Below are 22,332 nucleotides of genomic sequence, written 5' to 3' on the forward strand. Positions count from 1 at the left end.
ATAAGATCCTTTCTAAAAGGAAGTCTGGTATGTATTAAATAATTCTCCAAGATAACAGAAGGCGTCCTTGTGTAACCCACAGGGAAAAACATTTGTTATTTTTAGTCTGTTACTAAGTTATAAAAATTTCTCCAGCTGAGTGTCTGAGTTTGGTGGCCTTCAGGTCTGACTGAAGGCTGAGCACAACTATCAAAAGATGGTGAAATTCAGACATTTCAGGCAGTGTCTCAGAGCAGTGAAGGCAGCACCATCAAGGGAGAATGGAAAAACTAAAAACTGCGTGAGTGATGAGCATTTTTGTAATTGGCAAAATGTGATTTTAAATTTAAAATGCCAATCAAATTTCAAAACGGCCAAGGCATTCACTGGTTGTAGCAGTTCATTTTGATCAGCTGCTTTATGTAGGTCACAGTGTAGTGTTTATAAACATCCAGATTCACACTATACAATTTGCATAACCACACACTCTAGTCAGATGTGGTACATTGCGCCTTTATCGGTTGGTTGGGTAAGGTATGGTAACTGACTTAAAACGTATGTGTTGCTAAAAGTGAAACCATTTGAAACCATTTAAAACCAACAGGAAATGTCTTTCTTGTATTGGCTGTAACAAAAAAACCTAAATTCTAAAGTACTCTTACATTATTTTTAATATCCTAGTTGTTAGGCAAGTGAGAGTGTGGAATTGATTTTATTTTGGGTATAGTCCTGAGGTAATTGGAAGAAATTTATAGCAGACTGGCTACAGGTTCTTTTTACCCTGGCTGTCACATTTGTCTTGATTCAAATTAATACAGGGATGATGTCTGTGTAAGTGGTTGCAGTGTCCTGATATACAGATGAGGAAGAAAAATGATTTGGGACCAACTTCAGAATGTCACTGCTCACTCCATTTAGAATCCCATGTAAGTACACGAACAGGCCATTTACTACTTCAGATCCATGTTAATTTTAGTGCTTCTTGTGAGTCTTCTCCCACCATTCTACATCTAACGTCAGTAAAGATGTCGTTCTGTTCCTTTCTTAGTGAATTTATCTAACTTCCTCTTAAATGCATGATTGCTTTTAGTCACCTCAACCATTCTTTATGGTACATGGTTGCATGTTCCAATAGCTCTTGGGTAAATAAAGGCCTCTTAAATTCCCAGTGTATGACCCCTTATGCATGTCTTCCCTGCAAGTAGAAACAACCTCTCTGTTTATTCCCCATCAAGCTTTTCAGAATATTAAAGATCTAATTCTCAGGTTGCCCCTCAGTCTGTCTCTGCTATATTTGGAGATGTATAACCTCTCAGTTCTGATAACCTCTTGTTTGTTTTTGTACCTTCCACAGACCCTTCCTATCTGCTTTAAGAACTTTTCACAGTACTGCAGGTCTAACCAAGGTCAAATAAAAGATTTAACACACATATCCATCTGGAAATGAACCGAGTGCTTTGATTCATTAATCCGCATTGGTACTTTCAGTGACTTGTGCTTCTGGGCTCTGGATCCTTCTTCACATCTATCTTTTTTAGTGATAGAATTTATAGTCCGGAGTGAGACCATGCACCTGGCAGAAAAATGAACTATTTAGGCCAATTCCCCTTCCCAGTTCTTAGTCTGCAGCCCTGCAGAATACGACACATCAAATGTTTGGCCAAGTGCTTGTAAGATGCAATGGATATTTCTGCCTCTTTCAGGCCATGAATTTCACATTTCTCTAAAACTAAGTGACTAATGGTTTTGCAGTGCTGCTGCATCCAATTGTGAGTGAGGATCAGCAAATAATGGGAGGAAGAAGCTCCATAGATATCTCCATCCTCTGAGTGAGCTCAGCATGGGAGTGCTAAAATGACCACTTTCAGCAAGAAGTGCCAAGTGGATGATCCATCTGTTGAGGTTACCACTGGCACTGAAGCCAGCCTTCTGCCCATTTGATTTGCTGCACACAATATCAAGAGTGCATGGGACAGTCTGAGGACTTGTGGTACAGAATTACCCATGTCTCTGGCTAAGCTGCTCAAATAGAGCAACAGTACAGGTATTAACCAGACATTGTGGTTAGTTGCCCCGGTATGTCTTACCGCAAAGGAGAACAAATCAAATCTAGCCAATTATTGCTTCATTAGCAAAGTTATGGAAAGTGTTGTTGATGCTGCTTTCAAGTGCCATATACAGAAACTTATTCTTCTGATCCTCGGCTTGGGTGGTGCTTGGTTCCAAGAGTTTTATTTCAAATGGGACAAAATAAAATTCTGGAAGTACGATGAACGTGACTGCCGTTGACATAAGCACAGCATTTGATCTGGCATGGGTCCAAAGTGGTCTTGCAAAATTTAAGTTAATGGGAATCTTAGGAGCAGCTTTCCACTGGCTCAGTTTGTACCCGGCACATAGGAAGGTGGTTGTGGAACTCCAGTCATCTCAGCCCCAGGACGTCAGTGTAGGAGTTCCTCAGGGCAGTGTCTTTGGCCCAGCCATCTTCAGGTGCTTCAACAATGACCTTCCCTCCACCATACCAAGAGGGAGCCTAAACTCCTCTCCATCATATTAAATATACAAGGCATTTCTTCCACTGAATTCCCCACCATCAACATTCTGTGGGTCACCTTTGACCAGAAACTTTGCTGGACCAGCTGCATACAAACTTCAGCAATAAACAAAATTCAAAGGCTGGGTACTCTGTGGAGAATGACTTGCCTCCTATCTAGCCAAAGCCTTTCCACCATCTGCAAGGCACATGGCAGGGTGTTATAGGCTATTCTCCACGTGCTTGAATGAGTGCAGCTTCAATAACCTTTGGGGATAAAGTGGTCCGTTTTGTTATCCCGTCCACAATCCTCAGACTACACAAATCCATAACCTCCATCACCCAGTTCAACAACGTGTATGAAGGAGTGCCACTACCTGCAATCCCCCCTCTAAATGGTACCCTATAATAACTTGGAAGTCTGTTGTTAGTCCTTCATCATTGCTGAGACAAAATCCTGGAGCTCCGCACCCTCATCGAAGGGCTGCAGCAGTTCAAAGTAGTGGTTGCCATCACCTTCTCTAGGGCAGTTAGAGAGTTATGTTAAAGGATGGTTTGCCAGTGACACTAGCAAAACAATGTATGGGGGGAAAGGGTATTGAACTGATACAAAGAGATTGGAAAAGTCTTGGTTTTCTATGTATGTGTTCTCAGCTGGGCAAAGCACTGATGGGATTGTGAGTTGGCCCCGCCACACCTGGGTTCAGTTGCTCTTAATTATCATGCAATGATTCCTCCATATAAGAATGGATGTTGGCGAGGACAAGAGTCGGCTTACGAGTTACATAGCCTTGAGTCCTTGAACCTGACCATAAGGATACTGAAAACGTGGCAGAATATAAGGAGATGAAAAGGATTTTGGCAATGAACATCCTGAATTAAGTTTTAATTCAACATCCAAGAACACTGAGTTACTAGTCGGAGAAAGCAACTTCTTAGAATGTCTAAATCTTCCCAACTATAATTAGAGAAGGGTATACTGTGAAGCACTTGAATGTGGCAATGTATCTTTGGTTTTTCAGCTAAGAACCTTGACAGCAGCTGAATGCTCACAGGGAGTGACTATCTGGCTGCCCTGGCTCAGTTATCACAGTGCTGATGCTGTCCATTCTCAAGGTACAGTACTGTGATAACTGAAGGATGGCAGCCACCTGGACATCAGAGCCCTTTGCAAAGATGCGAGCAATACTCTGAGAAGGAACATGTTTTGGATTTCTGAAATACCCACCCCAGAATCTGCTGGTAGGTTATTTCATTTTCTGTTCCATTTTGGAATTGAATAGAAAGAATCCTCCTGGAAATTGAGAAGGGTTTTATTTGATCTATTGAATGCTTTGCAATTACAGGTGGAATTGATGGAGTGATTCGGTTAAGTTGTTCTTTGTGGTAAAGTATTCAAAATCTAATTCAGTTTTGAATCCTTACATGACAAATGTGAACTTTATCCCTTCTATGCAGCTTAAAAAGTGAAATAAACAGCTGTTCTTTATCACTGCAATTTATGCAGTTTTTTTAAAAAGTACTTGTGTTTTTGGGAACTTTACAAAATCTTTCTTCCAATTTTATAATTTTAACAATTTTTATAATCAGCTTTTTCAATGATAATTTTAGAAGTGCTGTAATTGTATCCTCCTGCCAATGGGGACATTTAACAGTTGGAATTTGGCTCCCATTTCACTGGTGTGTTTTTTATTCAGTTTTGACAATAGGATGGATCTCACTTCATGTTCTTGTTTCACTCCAACATAAGCAGTATGTGTTTCAGGTTGTGTACAGAATTAATGTGCCTAACTTGAAGCGCCAGCTTTGTGCAAGGCAACCGCAGTGACACAGCAGGTAGAACAGCTGCCTCACAGCTGTGGCGACCCAGCTCCATCCCATCAGTTTGGCTCTTAGAGCTGACAAGCTCAATAAACAGACAACCAGAATTGATGTGAACCACAAAAGATATCCTAAAAGGAAAGTTCAAGTGATAATAAAAATAAATTTTTCCTCAACAATAATCTCCAATTTTATTGGCCCTTCAACAATAATAGAGACATCCCAAGGAGCTCACAGGTGCAATATCAACCAAAGAAACTGATGCAGGACTGACTGAGGTGAAATCCTCATAGCTCTGGGTTGGATAGTTGCAACATGTTCAAGGAATTTGGACGTCAAAGGGAGGTTGGAGATGGGTGGTAACAAGTGTGAAGGTGAAGGGACAGTGCTGAGTGATTGGGTGCTGTCTGTATGGAGTTTGCATGTTCTCACTCTGACTACATGGGTTTCACTTAGTACTCTGTTTCCTCCCATATTCCAAAGATGTGCTGATTGGTAGGTTAATTAGCTGTGGTAAATTAGCCCTGGTGTAGGTGGGTGGTATAGGGGGAGTTGATGGACATATTAGAAGAGAATAGGTTACAGGAAAATAGGTGGGTTAATGGTATTATTGGGATTGTTCTGACCTGGCATCAGCTCAATGGTCACCTATTCATAAGAAAATGTGAAAGATTTAATTATATGTGCATGGTTAGACAGCACTTAGAGTAATGTTGCCGCAGTACAGGAAGGATGTGATAGTAATAGAGGGAGTACAGAAAATATTCACCAGGATGTTGCCTGGAATGGAGGGCTGCAGTTATAAGGAGAAATTGGATAAGATGAGTTTATTCTCACTGGAACGTAGGAGGCTGAGGGATGACCTTACAGAGGTTTATAAAATTATGAGGGGCGTAAATAGTCAGAATCTTGCCCCAGGGAGGGGAGTCTAGAACTACAGGGCACAAGTTTAAGATGAGAGGGGAGAAATTAAAGGTCATCTGAGGGGTAAGTTTTTCCACACAGAGGGTGGTGAATATCTGGAACAAGCTACCAGGTAATGGAGGCAGATACAATGTTCAAAAAGCATTTGGACAGGTACTTGGAAAGAAAAGTCATAGAGGGATATGGGCCTAATGCAGCCAAATGGGAATGGCATAGAGAGGCATCATGGTCAGCATGGACGAGGTGGGCTGAAAGGCCTATTCCTATGCTATGAGCAAGTGGTACATAGTTCTTATGTTACCCTATATTTACACCTATGGAAAGTAAAGTGCTTGCATGTAATTTGTTTTATCTTTGTCTCCCAGTATGTTGATGGAAGCATGTATGATAGCAATGTTTGAGGTATTTAGACAGGCACATGAACAGGCAAGGAATTGAGGGATATAGACCAAGCGCAGGCAGTTTAACTTGGCATCATAGTCGGCACAGACATTGTGAGCTGAAGGGCCTGTTTCTGTGCTGTACTAAGTTCTGAACCATCAGCTCTTTTTAAATTTTCAATTGTTCTTCTGTTTATCCCTATTTTACCCAGTAAAATTACCAATCGGTAGGCAGATGCAAAAATCTACATGGTATTTATAGAGGAGGTGGATGTATTTTTGAAGGTTGGGGAAGTCTTGGCTATAGGGAATTGGCACAGGAAATGTTTACGGCAGATCAGCCATGATCACTTGAAGAGTAGGGCAGGCTTGAGGAGCCAGTTGGTCTACTCCTGCTCCCATGTTCTTGTGCTCCTGTTAGCTAATGATGGAATGGAAAGTATCTGTGTTTGATTTGTATTCACTGTTTCTTGTTGGAGAATGTGCCTGTTTTCTGTTCAGCTCCTTTTTGAAACACTCGGGCAACTCTAAGTTGATTTTTTTTTTGGACATGTCTGGCACTAAGTGGCTGCCCTTTGGTTACTTGTTAAAGCCCTGTGATGTTGCAAAGAGGAGCCAAGGTCAGGGGTTGTTTTCCATTGGAGCATGCTACAAGAAAGAAAATTCAGATATAGTTTAGCCTCCAATTCAAGTAACGTTTTCTGCAGTTCAGACCATTGAGCTAGAAACGTAAAACAGCAAATATCATGCTGAAGATATTATTGCTAGATACCACACTTTTAAAGATTATTTTTTAAAACATTTTTAATGGAAGCAAGGTATTAACATAACCATTACTGCAGGTATTATTACAAAATTAATATTGTAAATACTTACCTGAAAACAGTTTGGGAGCAATTAACTAGATTAATAACCATCTGTTTAACTTGTAAAACAGTTAGGGAAACTGTTTCATATTTGCCTGCAGGGGAATTTTTTGAGGTGAAATGATGACATTAGCTTCAGATTCAGTTCAATGGAGCAATATAATGGGAAGGATGAAAAATATATCCAATCATAAATTTATTAAGAATGAAGGTATGCCGCAGGTCTACTCTCATAGTCATCATAATGTGAAACAGCCAATTATAAATTTTCTGAAAAATTTACCAACTGCTTAAAAGAGTAGAGGTTTTTACAGCAGCAAGAACATCCTATTAACACAGAAAAGAAAGCAAAACTAGTTCTAAAACACACACAAAAATAAGTTCCTCTGGGTTTGGAACTTGTGATTTCTGAGGCTTTCCCAGTTGTCTGCAGATCTGTGATGGAAGGTTGGAAGAAGTGCTGTATTAGACTGTCTATCATCATGATAGATATTAGGAAATAGGATTGCATTGACCAGTGACTGATTTTGAGTGCTAGTATGGGAGAAGAGTTCAGTGTTTGAATGTAAAACCTTCCCATGGCTGCTCCATGTCCAATGGAGATTGGAGCCTACTCTGCTACCTGACTTGCCGGAGTTGTCTGAATAACTAGGGCATAAAATTAGAAATGCTGATGAAACACCATAAACTATTCTTTAAGTTTTTCCCCCTGATGTTTCCACCAGCATTATATTAAGAGACTGGGAAACTCCTTCAGAAATTTGAAAATGAAAATCAATGGAGCAGAGTGTTTATTTTGTTGCTTACTGCATTTTTGATAGAGTCAGGTCTGGGCATAGATCATTTGTTTAGTGATATTCTATTGTTTATCTTTGTGTACAATATTCTTCATTTTATGCTGATCCTTGGAAAAAGTTGCATCTTAACTCACCTACTACTGGAATTCAGAGCCTCAAGTGGCCAAGGTCTGGCTCTGCATTCACCACAGAATTTCTGCAGTTACTGATTTCTTCAAATATATATTCTTGCTTCCACCTTTGATACCCTGATTCCCATTAAAACCATTACTTTCTCTCTACTTGGCTGCTCCCCTGGTAAAGCCTTCATTTGCCGTCCCTCCTGTTCAAGCGGCAGAGTTAATGCAGGCGACAACTGGTTAAGTACTACACTATGAGACTTGCCTGAATGACCTTTATTGGACTTAGGCCCAGCTCTTAAAAGTCAATACTATTCATTATCCCACATAGAGATAACTTTTCTTTTCTCTGTTGCAAACATCTGCTATACTTTCTCCATAAAAAATTCATCAATTTGTTGATCAATGAAACTGAAATCTCTGGTCTTCTGTCTCTGCCAGTTTCCTTCCTCCAGGCCATCATTTCAACCCAATCCCCAAACTTGTTTTGTATTTTTCATCCTTATTTCCCCAAATATGCTTTCCAAACTTGCCCATGTGGCTGTTCTAGCCATTGAATTCAGAAACAAAGAAACTTTGTATCTTGCACGGTCCCAAGTCATACCCAGCCCCATTCGGGCTTTCTCAAGTATGTTTTAATGGAAAAACATGCAAGAGAAAAGAGAACATGTTACTTCTTGATTAAAAACAGACTTGCATTTAATTAGATATGAAAAGAGAAAATGGTGGAAATACTCAACAAGTCAGACAGGAACCTGTGGAAAGAGAAGCAGTTAACCTTTCAGGTCCAGGACTCTGTTGGAATTGATGGAGAATATTGGCCAGGCCATCCACAGTTATCCAACTCTTCTCACCAAGCTATGAATGCCCAACTTAACTGTTCTCAATGTTCAGATGCTGTCCTCTCACTTTCACATTTGCTACTATCACCCCTCTCAAAAACAGAATCAAAGCAAGGTCACTCTGTCCTCGCTGAAACTACCCCTATCTTGGGATAGTTCTGCTTATTTGAAGGGCCAATAAAGTTGGAGGTTATTGTTGAGGAAAATTTTATTTTTATTATCACTTAACCTGTTCATCACTTAACATGAAAGGGTCTCTTTCATGGTTCATTTTAATTCTGGTTAACCATTAACAGCTTATTTGGCTTTGAGACACAAGCTCAACCCTAGACCTCGCACTCTGATAATATTTATGTTTACCACATCATTCTCTGTGCTGCCACTCAGCCCACTGTGGCAAGCCTGTAGTCTGCCACTGCCTTGTGGTAGTCCTGTTTTAAATTTGGAAAGGATGGGAGAAAGTATAATGGATTAAAAGTGTAGCCCAGGACCTTTTCACTTTGTTTACCTTGCTTTACATAATGTGATTGTACTTGAAATGCATGTGAACCCTAGTAAGTTATATTTGTAGACAGACACTAGGCTGGAGCATTATACCATTGAATACACATTGTATTATTCCACTGCTATATTCAGTCCTACCTATCCAGTTAAAGATTATTTATGCCTTTCTGTATCTTGAATGTATTTGACTTTGTTGATGTTTCTCTGCAGAGATTGTAAATTGCAGTGACATTCGCAGATTCAGCAGATTTGGCTATGTCAGCATTCCCCAGAGTCAGAGTTGTGAATTCATATCAAAATCCGAAGTCTTAAGCTCAAAATTTTTGGTTAACATTGGCTTTTTCATGAGCTGTCAGACTGAGATTCCACTTGCTCTTGCAGGTGGATGTGGGGGTTGGGGGTTGGGGGGGGGATGTGGAATTCCCATGACGCCATTTCAATGAGGAACTGGAGAATTTCCTGAGCTCATGAAAGGTGCTAAGTAATACAAGTCTGCTGTCATCAGGAACTGTTACGGTTTCTTGCATTTTTTTCACAAAAAAAAACAAAGCCTGAATAGGGTTGGTTATAACTTGGGATAGTGCAAAATACAAACTTCCTTTGTTTTAATTGGAGGAACAGCCACAGGGATAATTTAGGTTGTTCCTGCACATTATCCTCTGATACATTTCCATAGCACTTTGGTTCAAATAAGAAGATAATTTTGATGGAAGCAGATTGATACTGTAGTAAGTGATTCGAGTTAATCTTCCAAGTGTTTTTGCCATTTGAACATTACATTCGTTAAATTTTCAAATATTTTGTGACATATAATAGCAGATATCTAAGTGTGCTTTCCACTGTGTAATTTTTACCTGCAGGCAGTGATTTTCCCCACCTCCTCGGTAGAGGAAGTGATACTCCACATAACAACAGAGCACTATGGAGCCAGAGTTCTTCTCTGGGTCTCAGCAAGTGCAGTAAAATCTGCCCTTCTTCCCCCCTTTGCCCCAGGTCACTCAATATACGGTTATGTGGGAGTTAAAATTGGAAACTCACTTTTCTGATACTACTTTCGGTCCTTCAAGGACAGCTCCACAGCTAATGCCTGATTTTTAATTGATAACTTAGTAAACGTGCAGTTCATTTTAAGGATACATTACCTATTTCACAAAAGTTTTCTGAAGTGATACTGAACATGTCTCAACTATTCCATTCAGTTAGGTTGTTTGTAAATTCCATTATTTACAGTTTGTTAAATCTAATGTATTCAACGAAGCTTCAAATTGCAATGACAATGCACCAGTATTTTAAAAACGTTGGAAAAGTTTTATTATGATTGTAATGGAAATGTGCTTAATTATTTCATTAACGTTTATTGACAGGTCCAAATTGTAAAATTATGCAAGCATAGAAGATGAGCAAGAATACTTGATAAGCAAAAAGCTCAGGGTTAATCTTTTGAGTTCTGACAAAAAGTCCCAAATGGAAATGTTAAATCTTCTTCTTTCCCTAGATGCTGCCTGACCTGCTCAGTATTGACAGCATTTTCTGTTTTTATTACTTGATTGATTAGCACGTCAGTAACATTTTTTTCTGTTTAGATAAAAATGAAATTATGCACTTGCCAAAATAAGATTGTATAAAAATCGAAGAACTTTTCACTTCTGGGTACTTAACCAAAGTATACTCTTGCATGCAATCTCATGTTAGTTTTGTTTCATGAAATGAGGGATCTGCAATCTGATGTCCACCAATATCAGTGAAACTGAACTCTTTAACAAAAAAATATTTTCCTCTGCGGAAGCAATTTTTACAAGTGTCACTCATACTTTAATTCCCCTCGTATTAAGGCTGCAGTTCTTTTTCAGATTTAATTCAAGTTCAATGTATTGTAGTGGCTTTGAAAAATAAAGTTGATTTAATCGTGATTTAAGCATCTATTTTAAAAAGACTGGCGCGCCTTGCTGTGGTACATATATTCTTCTGATGCACCGTCTTTGGGATTGAGGATGACATACTTCTGTTCCAGTTCTGTGGATTCTGAGGTGATTGATGAGACTTGTGTGGGACCTACAGACTCTGTCACAGGTTCTTGACGGGGTGGGTAGCTTGGGAAGTGATGTGCTCCTTCTGCCATTTACTTGGGTTTCAGAGTACTCTTCACAGATAGACATGAGGAGCTCACTGCTGTCTCAAATACTATGTTTTGAGCAGCCATGGGGCAGGGATTCTCAGAAGTCAGGTTTGATATCTTGATCTTCTAGTACTTGTTTCCTCCCCATTTACTCATTCGCATTTATAAACATTTTAACTTTACAGAGACAATTAACAGTCGAAATTATTAAATTCATTTTTTTAACGAACCTCGACCATAATATCGCACTTGCAATAATTACCGTCTTATCTACTGTTTCCGGAGGAGTGGAAAATCTTCCCTTTCAAAGTCGAACAAAAAAACTAAAGATTTCTCTTTGCTTCGGGAGAGTTGCGTTATTTAAAACAATAGCAGCACCTTCTGTGTTCATTAAAGCTTTGGTTTCTATCCTGAACTCCAGCTTTGACTACTTTCAAGCTATTTGTCTCTCACTAGCTGATGGGGAAATTACCATTCCTATCAAATGGGAGAGGGACTGAAGGGACCCTTTAGTGTTCAACCAGTAGAGGAATGCCCCTCAGTGATTAATTGTCGATGCAGCTATGCGATCGGATATTAATAACCAAGTTTGGCCGCGGAATCCACGCCAACTTGCGAACCTTAATATGACCGAATTTGCTCTGTTGAGTGACCGCAAAGCGGTCGAATTCTGGGAATGCTTCTGCTTGTAGCACGGTAGCAACTGGTACTTCTGGAAATGCCTTGATTGATGGTGACAATCCCATAATATTTACTTTCGGGTAGTGTCAGTGCTCTTAGAGTGTAGGTCTTGGCACAGACAAAAAAGAAGATCCAATCAAGTGGATGATTCTGAGCATCGTGTTGTGCATCGTTGGCAGCAGGAAATGATATCTGCAAAAGTCTTATGGACGTGCATGGTAAGTGAGCCGTGAATGTGCTGCGCCTGCCTCCCTGCATGGCTGATTTGAAGTCGGGTCGCATGAAATGGATGGGCCATGGTCTGTAAGTTAATACGGCCAGTTATAAATTCATCCAGTGACAGAGAGTCGCTTCAAACTCGGGTTAGCTGTTCGCTGGTGGGAATAGTGATATTTTTCGGCGCCGCTATTACAAGTAACATTATTAAGATTTCTCACGGATATGGGGATCAACCACTTTCCAGATGTCAGAAAGAAACCGTAGCCATATTTTCAGATCGGACCACATTTTTAAATGTCTAGAATTTCACAATTTTACCAACTGATGTTGTGTGTGAAGTGGAGCAGTACCGTCTCGACCCAGAGGTCGTCCATTGACCGTTCCCAGAATGAAAGATTATAATTATATGCGAAGTCATATTTCAGCTTCTAAATAACGAGGTTATGTAAGCTAATCATTTTTTTAGGAGAAACAGATTACACTGGGGATTTTAAAACGTGAAAACTAGGCACAATACGGCATTACAATGTAGAGGCTTTAAGGAGTTAGAGCAAATATTTAAAGTGTAAGGTTTGCCGCTGATAGTTGAAAGCCCCTGCAAGTCAGTAAACTATGACGGCAGCATTCGCTGTTTGGAATGCATATTATAATGGCGAGAAATGACCGTCCTATTGTAATGCGTGTAGCACTGTAGAGATCATCTGATTTCCCGTAAAGTTAATTTGGTTAAACGTATTGCGCCTCCGCTCTCTCTGAGTCAGAGACATTAACTTAACGTGACAACAGTTCAACACGGAATATATCGCAAATTCATTCAAGTTTCTGCCCGGTCCTATGCAAATCCAGTTCTTTGAGAGCTAAAATGTAGTGAATTTATCGCCAGTTTCCCTTCTTCCTAAACATCCACCCCCAACTGCGGACACTAAAATCAAATGTTATGGGAAAGGTGCCAATCAGCATGGAGCACGATCGGTAAATATCCCCAGCCCACGTACGCTTTCTGGTACTTGGGTTTACGCAACCGTTTCTTTTCAATGCGGAAGTTCCATCCCTCAGTTCTGATAAACTTTCTGCTACCTTTCATTTCTCTGTGGGGGCTTAGTGTCCTCAGTCGGGCGTCCCCACAGCAGGAAAGCTCAGAATAGATGACCCAAATAGAGGAGGTCTATTTGCAGATAAAGAGCAAAGCAGAAATAATGCAGATCAAGTAGCAAATAAAGGCAATTATGTTTATTTAAAATAACGCACTACCTTCTATGTTTTATCATGTTTAATTAAAATTATTACAATTAATTACTTAGTAACATATAGGGAAATAGGACCGCAATTTTCAGGTTTTTTTGTATTAAACTTTCATACAGTTGCAAAAAACATTTAAACAAAATTAGTCATGATTGAGACACAAGAGACTACAGATGCTAGAATCTAGAGCAAGAAACAATCTGCTGGAGGAGCTCAGCGGGCCGAGCAGCATCTGTGGGAGGTGGGGTGGGGAGGAACTGTCGATGTTTTGGGTCGAAACCCTGCATCAGGACTGAGAGTGAAGAGGGGGAATAGCCAGTATAGAGGGGTGAGACCAGGGCCAGTAGGTGATTGGTAGACTGGGGGGGGGGGGGGGGGGGGGAGGGAGGGGGAGAATGAGTGTTGAAGGATGATGGGCAGATGCAGCCAGGTGGGGAGAGAGGACAGAATTGGGAGACGTGATAGATGGAGCCATGAGGGGGTTGGGGAGAGTGAAGGTGGAGACAGCTGTTGGAAAAGCAGGAATACAAAGGCTACCAGGGCCAGAATCTGAAAAGTAAGGAAGGTGGGAACCATTAGGGGAGAGACAGAAGGCATAGAGAACCAGGACCAGATGAGGTAGGGGGGTGGGGGGGGAGAGACAGTGGGTGAAATTTATGGGTAGTAGTGGATGGAACCAGGAGGAGGGCAGACATGGGTGATTGGGGAGGGGGAGGAAGGATCTGAGGAGATGCAGGATGGAGGGGGAACTGGAGGTGAGGGTTACTGAAATTGGAAAATTAAATGTTCATACAATTGAGTTGAAATGGCCCCTTGAATTGAATCAATTCCCTATTCCATTTGCACACAAACCTATCCATCCTTAGCCTTCTCCACTGCCAGGGTGAGGCTCAACACAAACTAGAGGACAAACACCTCATATTCCACCTGGGTAGTCTACAACCCAATGGCATTAACATTGAGTTTTCCAAGTTCAGGTAACCTCACCTCACCAGCTCTCTCTCTCTCTCTCTCTCCTTCCAATCAGTCCACTTATTTTCCCCTTTTTCCACACTCCCCCAGCCCCCATCACCAAGTTCTGACCCCTTCCCTCTCCTGGTTCCATCCACCTACTACCCACATATTTCACCCATGAGCTCTTTCGCACTCTTCCTCATCTGGTCCTAGTTCCTTATGCCTTTCATCGCTCCCCTAATGGTTCCCATTATCACCTTCCTTACTTATAGATTCCTTTGTTTATCACCCTCCAGCAGCTGTCTCCACCTTCACCGTCCCCTACCTGGCTCTGCCTGCCCACTATCCTTCAACACCCCCTCCCCTTCAGTCTACCAATTGCCTGTGCCTCACCACTCCCCTTCTCCTCTTTATACTGGCTATTTCCCCTCTCCACTCTCATCCCTGATGCAGAGTTTAGACCCAAAACATCAACAATTTCTTTTCCCCCACAGATGTTGCTCAACCTACTGAATTCCTAGAGCAAATTGAGAAGTGGCTTTACAGTGAACAGGGCACCGTACCTGGGTTGCTAAAAAATACATATGCTGACTAATATCATGAGAGTTTCCCAGATAAAATGATGAGTCTTTCGTATGTTAACAAATCATAGCACATATAACACATTTTTAAAAGTTTGCAAGTGATTTAAGATAAGATCTTTATTAGTCATATGTCCATCGAAACACACAGTGAAACACATCTTTTGTGTAGTGATTTTGGGGGGCAGCCCGCAAGTGTCACCACACTTCCGGCGCCAACATAGCATGCCCACAACTTCCTAACCTGTACGTCTTTGGAATGTGGGAGGAAACCGGAGCACCCAGGGGAAACCCACACAGACACAGGGAGAATGTACAAACTCCTTACAGACAGTGGCTGGATTTGAACCCGTGTCTCTGGCGCTGTAAAACATTATGCTAACCACTATGCTACCATGCCTGCCAATGCACATCTTAAAGAAATGGACAATTTTCCTCATATACATCATGAGTAATTATGTGCGGAATACTAATTTATTTCTGCTACCACAAAGTCCATTTCTCCTATTTCTTGTTTTAATCAAATTGTTTTGCATATTTTTACAATACAAAATTGATTAGTAGTAATTGGAGCAACAAACAATCTGCTGGAGAAACTCAGTGGGTCAAACAGCATCTGTGGGGGGGAAAGGAACTTTTGACATTACGGGTCAAAACCCTGCATCAAGATTCCAGCATCTGCAGTCTCTTGTGCCTCCAATTAGTAGTAATTGTTTTAAGAAATCTTAAAAGATAGAACTCAAACATATTTGTTTTTTAAAAAATTTCAAATCCTTGACATACAGGATTTAACTCCATGTTTCATTTTCTTTCTTTTTCAATCTTTTTATTAATTTTCAAATTAATACAGATTAATACATATAACATCAGTAATTATACACGTAATACAAAGATCGGGAGGACGATCATGACATATATAGTCATAAAGAATAAAAAATATATTCTAGGCCCCATGGTTTCTTGGTAAATGAACATATCACAAAAAAAAAGCCAAAAGGAGAAAGAAAAAGATTTATTATATTGTAGCGACTCACCACACTGGCATCAAACCGGCTCCCGACATCGCGAACGTCGTTGGAGGCCCCGATCCAAGGTGGCGCGGGGCCCTCCTTCTTCCCCATCATCGGGCTAGGAAAGCCCGCACGTGGGAAGGTCAGGTGACCCGTGCGTGACGTCAGCGCAGGGACTGTAGCGCGGGAAGTTTTTGGATATTAAAGGCACACCGCGCCCCTGTCTTTCATTCGACTTCTGATTTTGAACCAGCGACTCTGTGTCTTCATTTTGTAGTGTGTAGCTAGCCGCTACATTGGTGACCCCGACGGGCCCAAACGTTTTTGGCCCCACGATGTCTGCACAACAAGAGGTACAGGCAATAGCCCTTAAACTACCCACCTTCTGGACCCTTCGGCCCAGTGTCTGGTTCGACCAGGCCGAGGCCCAGTTCCAGATTTGCCAGATCACCAGAGACGACACCAAGTACTATTACGTGGTGAGTGCCCTCGACCAAGACACAGCAGCCCAGGTCGAGGACTTCATCCAGGTGCCCCCAGAGGAGGAGAAGTACGATAAGTTCAAGACCCTCCTTCTCGAGACTTTCGGCCTTTCCCGATGCAAACGGGCCTCCCGCCTCCTCCACCTCGATGGGTTGGGTGACAGACCCCCCTCTGCGCTCATGAATGAGATGTTGGCCCTGGCAGACAGGCATAAACCCTGCCTGCTGTTTGAGTAGGTCTTCCTGGAGCAGTTACCTGATGACATCCACCTCCTCCTGGCGGATGCTGATTTCAGTGACCCCCCGGAAGGTGGCCGCCCGGGTGGATGTCCTTTGGCGGGCGAAAAAGGAGAGTGGGGCGTCCGTCGATCGAGTTGCCATGCCACGTAGCCAGCGGCTCAGCAGGCCAGACCCGACAATCGAACGCACCCACCCGCCTCCAGGTCTGAGACACCGACCAACCAATGGTGTTTCTACCACCAGTGGTGGGGCGCTGACGCCCGCAGAAGCCGGCCACCATGCAGGTTTCCGGGAAACGCCAGAGCTGATGGCTACGGTGGCTGGCCACCCAGATAGCCTCTTGCATGTGTGGGACAGGCGTTCTGGACGTCGGTTCCTAGTGGACACCGGAGCCGAAGTCAGCGTCATGCCTCCCAACAGCCATGAGACTCGCAACTGCACACCAGGACCCGCCCTCAGAGCCGCCAATGGCAGCGCCATTCAGACCTTTGGCACCCGTTTGGTACACCTCCAGTTAAGCACCTGCAACTTTACTTGGAGGTTCATCCTGGCCGCCATCGCACAACCACTCCTTGGGGCAGACTTCCTTCGCGCCAACAGTCTGCTGGTTAACCTGCAGGGTAAGTGTTTGGTACATGCCAGGACCTTCCAAACGTTCTCGTTGGGTGAGGCCAAGCTACCGGCCCCACACCTTGACTCCGTCACCATGTCGACCAACGAGTTTGCCAGGGTCCTGGCAGAGTTCCCATCCGTACTAATGCCCCAGTTCTCCACCACCTTGCCCAAGCATGGCGTCCAGCATTACATCTCCACCCAGGGCCCTCCTCTCCACGCCCGCGCCCAGCGGCTACCTCCAGACAAGCTCCACCTCGCGAAAGAGGAATTCAAAAAAATGGAGGAGCTGGGGATCATCCGCAGGTCGGACAGCCCATGGGCCTCTCCGCTACACATGGTCCCCAAGGCAGTGGAGGTTGGTGACCCTGTGGTGATTACCGATGCCTCAACGACATTACTACCCCAGACTGGTACCCCATGCCGCACATTCAGGACTTTGCTGCCAACCTGCACGAGCAGTCCATTTTTTCCAAGGTCGACCTCGTCCGTAGGTATCGCCAGATCCCGGTCCATCCGGATGACATTCCGAAGACGGTGCTGATCACACCTTTCAGCCTCTTTGAATTCGTCTGGATGCCTTTTGGTCTCAAGAATGCTACTCAGTCCTTCCAACGACTGATGGACGCGGTTGGGTGCGACCTTGACTTCGCCTTCATATACCTCGACGACATCTTGATCGCCAGCAACAGCCACCAGGAACATTTCACACACCTCCACCAACTCTTTTCTCGCCTGAAGGATTTCAGCCTGACCATCAACCCAGCCAAATGCCAATTCGGGCTGGACACAATCAATTTTCCTGGGCCATCAGATCGACAAACACGGTGCCACGCCCCTGCCTGCGAAGGTTGACGCCATCTGCCATTTCGCCAGACCCACCTCCATCAAGGGCCTGCAAGAATTCCTCAGTATGGTAAACTTTTATTACCAGTTCATACCATCCGCGGCCCGCATCATGCGCCCGTTGTTTGCTCTCCTGTCGGGCGGAAGCAAGGACATTGTTCGTTCAGAAGAGGCTCACACCGCGCTCGTCGAAACCAAGCAGGCCTTGACAGACGCAGTCATGTTGGTGCATCCTCGTACGGACGTCCCGACTGCCCTCACGGTCGACGCCTCCAGCACAGCGGTCGGAGGCGTTCTAGAACAGCTTATCGAAGGGCGTTGGCAACCGCTGGCGTTCTTCAGTAGGCACCTTCAACCACCGGAGCTCAAATATAGCGCCTTCGACCGCAAGCTGTTGGCGTTGTACCTGGCCATCAGACACTTCTGATACTTCTTGGAGGGCAGGCCGTTTACAGCTTTCACCGACCACAAGCCGTTGACCTTTGCTTTCAACAAGGTCTCAGATCCCTGGTCAGCACAACAGCAGCGGCACTTGTCGTACATCTCAGAGTTCACCACTGACGTCCGCCACCTGTCTTGGAAAGAGAACGTGGTCGCGGATGCACTGTCATGGCACACCATCCAAGTTTTGTCCCGGGGGTGGATTTCGGCGCCTTGGTGGAGGCACAGTGAACGGACATGGAGATGCCCAGCTATCGCACCGCAGTCTCGGGCCTGCAACTGCAAGACCTACTGGTAGGCCCCGGTGAGCGCACCCTGCTCTGTGATATCTCCACAGGTAGACCCTGCCCCATCGTCCCAGGTGCCTGGCGCCGATGGGTGTTTGATGCCATCCACGGCCTTGCACCCCCATCCATCCGGACTACTGTCCGGATGGTGTCAGACAAGTTCGTCTGGCATGGCCTGCGTAAACAGGTTTCCGAATGGGCCTGGTCCTGCACTCACTGCCAGACCTCGAAAGTATAGCAGCACGTCAAGGCCCGACTGCAGGATTTTCAACCTACCCGCCGGAGGTTCGACCATATCCATGTCGACCTGGTCGGCCCCCTCCCAGTCTCCTGAGGAGCACGGTACCTCCTCACGATTGTTGACCGTTTTACCCGCTGGCCTGAAGCCATTCCCCTCGCAGACACCTCCACCCAGTCCTGCACACGGGCCCTTTTGTCATCTTGGGTGGCCTGTTTCGGTGTCCCAGCACATATCACCTCAGACAGGGGAGCTCAATTCACCTCGTGCCTGTGGTCTGCCGTCGCCGACTTGTGGGGTTCCCGGATCCACCTCACCACTGCCTATCACCCGCAATCCAATGGGCTGGTGGAGAGGTTCCATCGCCACCTGAAGTTGGCGCTCATGGCCCGCCTTAAGGGGCCCAACTGGGTAGACGAACTCCCCTGGGTCCTGCTGGGGATACGCACCGCGCCAAAAGAGGACCTGCATGCCTCATCCGCGGAGATGGTCTACGGAACGCCCTTAGTTGTCCCGGACGAGTTCCTACCAGCCCCTCGGGGGCCAGAGGAAGAACCTGCCGCGGCGCTCGACCAGCTGCACGAGCAGCTTGGAAACCTGGCCCCAATTCCCACCTCGCGACATGGACAGGCCCCGACCCGTACGCTGACTTCCCTCCAAGACTGTGTAAGTTTGTCTTCGTCAGGAGGGGCGTGCACTGATCACCGCTGCAACGGCTGTACGAAGGGCCATTCCAGGTTGTCAGGAACAATGGGTCTACATTCGTGCTGGACATTGGGGGGCGCGAGGTGTTTACGATTGATGGGCTGAAGCCGGCTCATTTAGACTTGGACCAACCCGTGGTGGTCCAGCGAGTGTGGCGCAGGGGCAGGCCACCCGAGTCATAGTTTATTTAATTCTGGTTTTTGCGACCGTATTGCCGGTTCTGGGGGGTTGGAGGGTTATGTGGCAACTCACCGCACCAGCATCGAACCAGCTCCCAACATCGCGAACGTTGTTGGAGGCCCCGATCCAAGGTGGCGTGGGGCCTTCCTTCTTCCCCATCGTCGGGCTAGGAAAGCCTGCATGCGGGAAGGTCAGGTGACCCGCGCGTGACATCAGCGCGGGGACTGTAGCGTGGGAAGTTTTGGGATATTAAAGGTGCACCGTGCCCCTGTCGTTCATTTGACTTCTGATTTCGAACCAGCGACTCTGTGTCTTTATTTTGTAGTGTGTAACTAGCCACTACAATATATAAAAAAAACCAAATCGAAAAAAAATTGTAAGTAATAAAACGAAACAAACTAAAAAAAAATTTCAAAAGAAAAAAAACTGGACTGATATTTCTCGATGAACAAAGAGCATTATTATGTCGTCAACTCTGCTCCTCTAACATATTTCATTTTGACCTATGCCAGCGTCACTGATCATGCACATTACTCTGACAACATAAAAACTGTAACTAGTTTAAATGACAGATCAAGCAAATGGGCATTGATCCTAATTCATGGTAACTACTATCATTTAATTTTATTATATTTGAAGAATATCACTTTACGTAACTGCCCCGTACCAAGTGCTAATCTATTAGTAAGGCAAGGATTAAGCACCCTGATGGTGAGACTCTTCTGCTGGCTTGTTAATATCTGCATTAGATAGCTGCACAAACCATTCTTATTTCCCCTTTTATAAAACAGCCTTTTCATGGAAACCAGTTGCTTAATCACCATCTTTAAGTTGTATATGCGTTTATTAAAATGAGTCATTTGTACAACACAGACAATAATGTAACAGGGTTGCAGATTTAAAATTCTGACATCATCGGTGAAATGAATTTTTCGTTGATAATGTCATATTTTATCAGTATATATGTAAATTAAAATACATCAAAATGATCATTAATCACATTAACAAATAATTTCCAATGACCACTGACATTTAACAATTTTGGTCTCTTATATACTAGCAATTGGGTAAACTCCATCTGTCTTTATATTTATATAGCTCCCTAACATAGCCTCAGGATGCTTCATGAGACCAATATCATAAAAAAAATTGATACTGGGCTACAAGACAAATACTTTGATCAGATAAGTGGATGCTAAGGAGAGTATTTAAGGTAATTGTGCACTGATGTTTAATGAAGGAATGCCAGCAATTATGATCTAAAGGCACGAAAGTCAATGATTGAATAATTAAATTTGCAGAATAAGAGGAGTTGAATTGTAGAAGAGCAGTTTTAGAAGTTGGTAGAAGGAGATTAAAGAACAGGGAGAAGTGGAGGTATTAGATTTCAAAAAAGGTTTAAAGATGGGCAAATTCCTAGGCCCTGATGAGATGAATCCCAGAGTGCTATGGGAAGCAGGGGAGGAGATTGATGGGGACCTGACAGAGATTTTTAAAATCTGTGTCTGCAGGTGAGGTGCCAGCTGACTGGAAGACAGGGAATGTGGTACTTTTATTCAAGAAGGGTAGTAGTTTTAAGCCAAGTAATTACAGGCTGGTGAAGCTAACATCAGTGCCAGGGAAATTATTGGGAAAACATTCTGAGGGACAGGATAGTCTGCACTTGGAGAAGCAGGAATTGATCAAGGAAAGTCAACGTGGTTTTATTAAGGGGAGATCATGTCTGACTAATTTGACTGATTTTTTTTCCCAAAGAGGCAACTAATTGTGTTGATTGATATAGTCTTCACGGACTTCAGTCAGTCCTTTGATAAGGTCCAACATGGGAGACTAGTCCAAAAGATAAAGCTTGTGGATTCCAGGGCAATTTGGCAAATTGGATCTGAAAATGGTGGCACAGTATTAATGGTCAAGGATATTTTTTGCATTTGGGAGCCTGTAACCAGCGGTGTACTGCAGGAATCAATGCTGGGACCCTTGTTGTTTGTTACATGCATCAACAATCTGGATATTGATGTGAGTGGTATCATTAGTAAGTTTGCAGATGACACAAAAATGGTGATAGTTTTGATAGTGAGGAGGGTAGTCTTCAGCCGCAGAATGATATCGATCAATAGGTAAGATGGGCAGAGCAATACAGATGAAACTTATTCTTGAATAATGTGAGGTGATGCATTTGGTAGTGTTGACAAGGGTACAACACCATGAATGGTAGGACCCTAGGAAGTACTGGGAACAGAGGGATCTCGTGTACAAGGCCAAGGATCCCTGAAGGCAGCATAGGTAGACAAGATGGTTAAGAAGGTATATGGGATAGTTGATTGCATTAACTGGAACATAGGATATCAGTGCAAAGAGGTTATGATATAACTATATAAAATATTAGTTTGGTCACAGCTGGATTACTGTGTGCAGTTCTGGTTGCCATACTTCAGGGAGGATGTGATTACACAGAGACAGTGCTGAGGAGATCCACCAGGATGTTACCTGGGATGTAGTAGTTTAGTTAAGAGGAGAAACTGGATAGGGTGAGTTTGTTTTCCCTGGAGTGGAGAAAGCTAAGGGGGACCTGATTGAGGTGTACAAAATTGTCAGGGGCTCAGATAGGGTGCAGAATGAGAAACTTTGCCCATTAGCAGACATGTCTATAACCAGAGGACATAAGATCAAGGTAAGAGGGAGGAGACTCAGAGTGGGTTTGAGAAATTTTTCACTGAGGACAACTGAAATCCA

General features: G+C 43.7%; 1 protein-coding gene across 1 annotated transcript in view; it reads left to right on the forward strand.

The window, feature by feature from the left end:
• Positions 1–11,417: 11,417 nt before the first annotated feature.
• The window catches only part of jak1 (Janus kinase 1), a 114,717-nt gene continuing 103,802 nt past the window's right edge, over positions 11,418–22,332 (forward strand). Inside the window, exon 1 of the mRNA XM_052012603.1 lies at positions 11,418–11,780. The gene's annotated coding sequence lies outside the window, so the exon portion shown is untranslated. The remainder of the gene's footprint in view (positions 11,781–22,332) is intronic.

The sequence above is a fragment of the Pristis pectinata genome, chromosome 3 (assembly GCF_009764475.1).
Source record: "Pristis pectinata isolate sPriPec2 chromosome 3, sPriPec2.1.pri, whole genome shotgun sequence".
Taxonomy (NCBI): Eukaryota; Metazoa; Chordata; class Chondrichthyes; order Rhinopristiformes; family Pristidae; genus Pristis; species Pristis pectinata.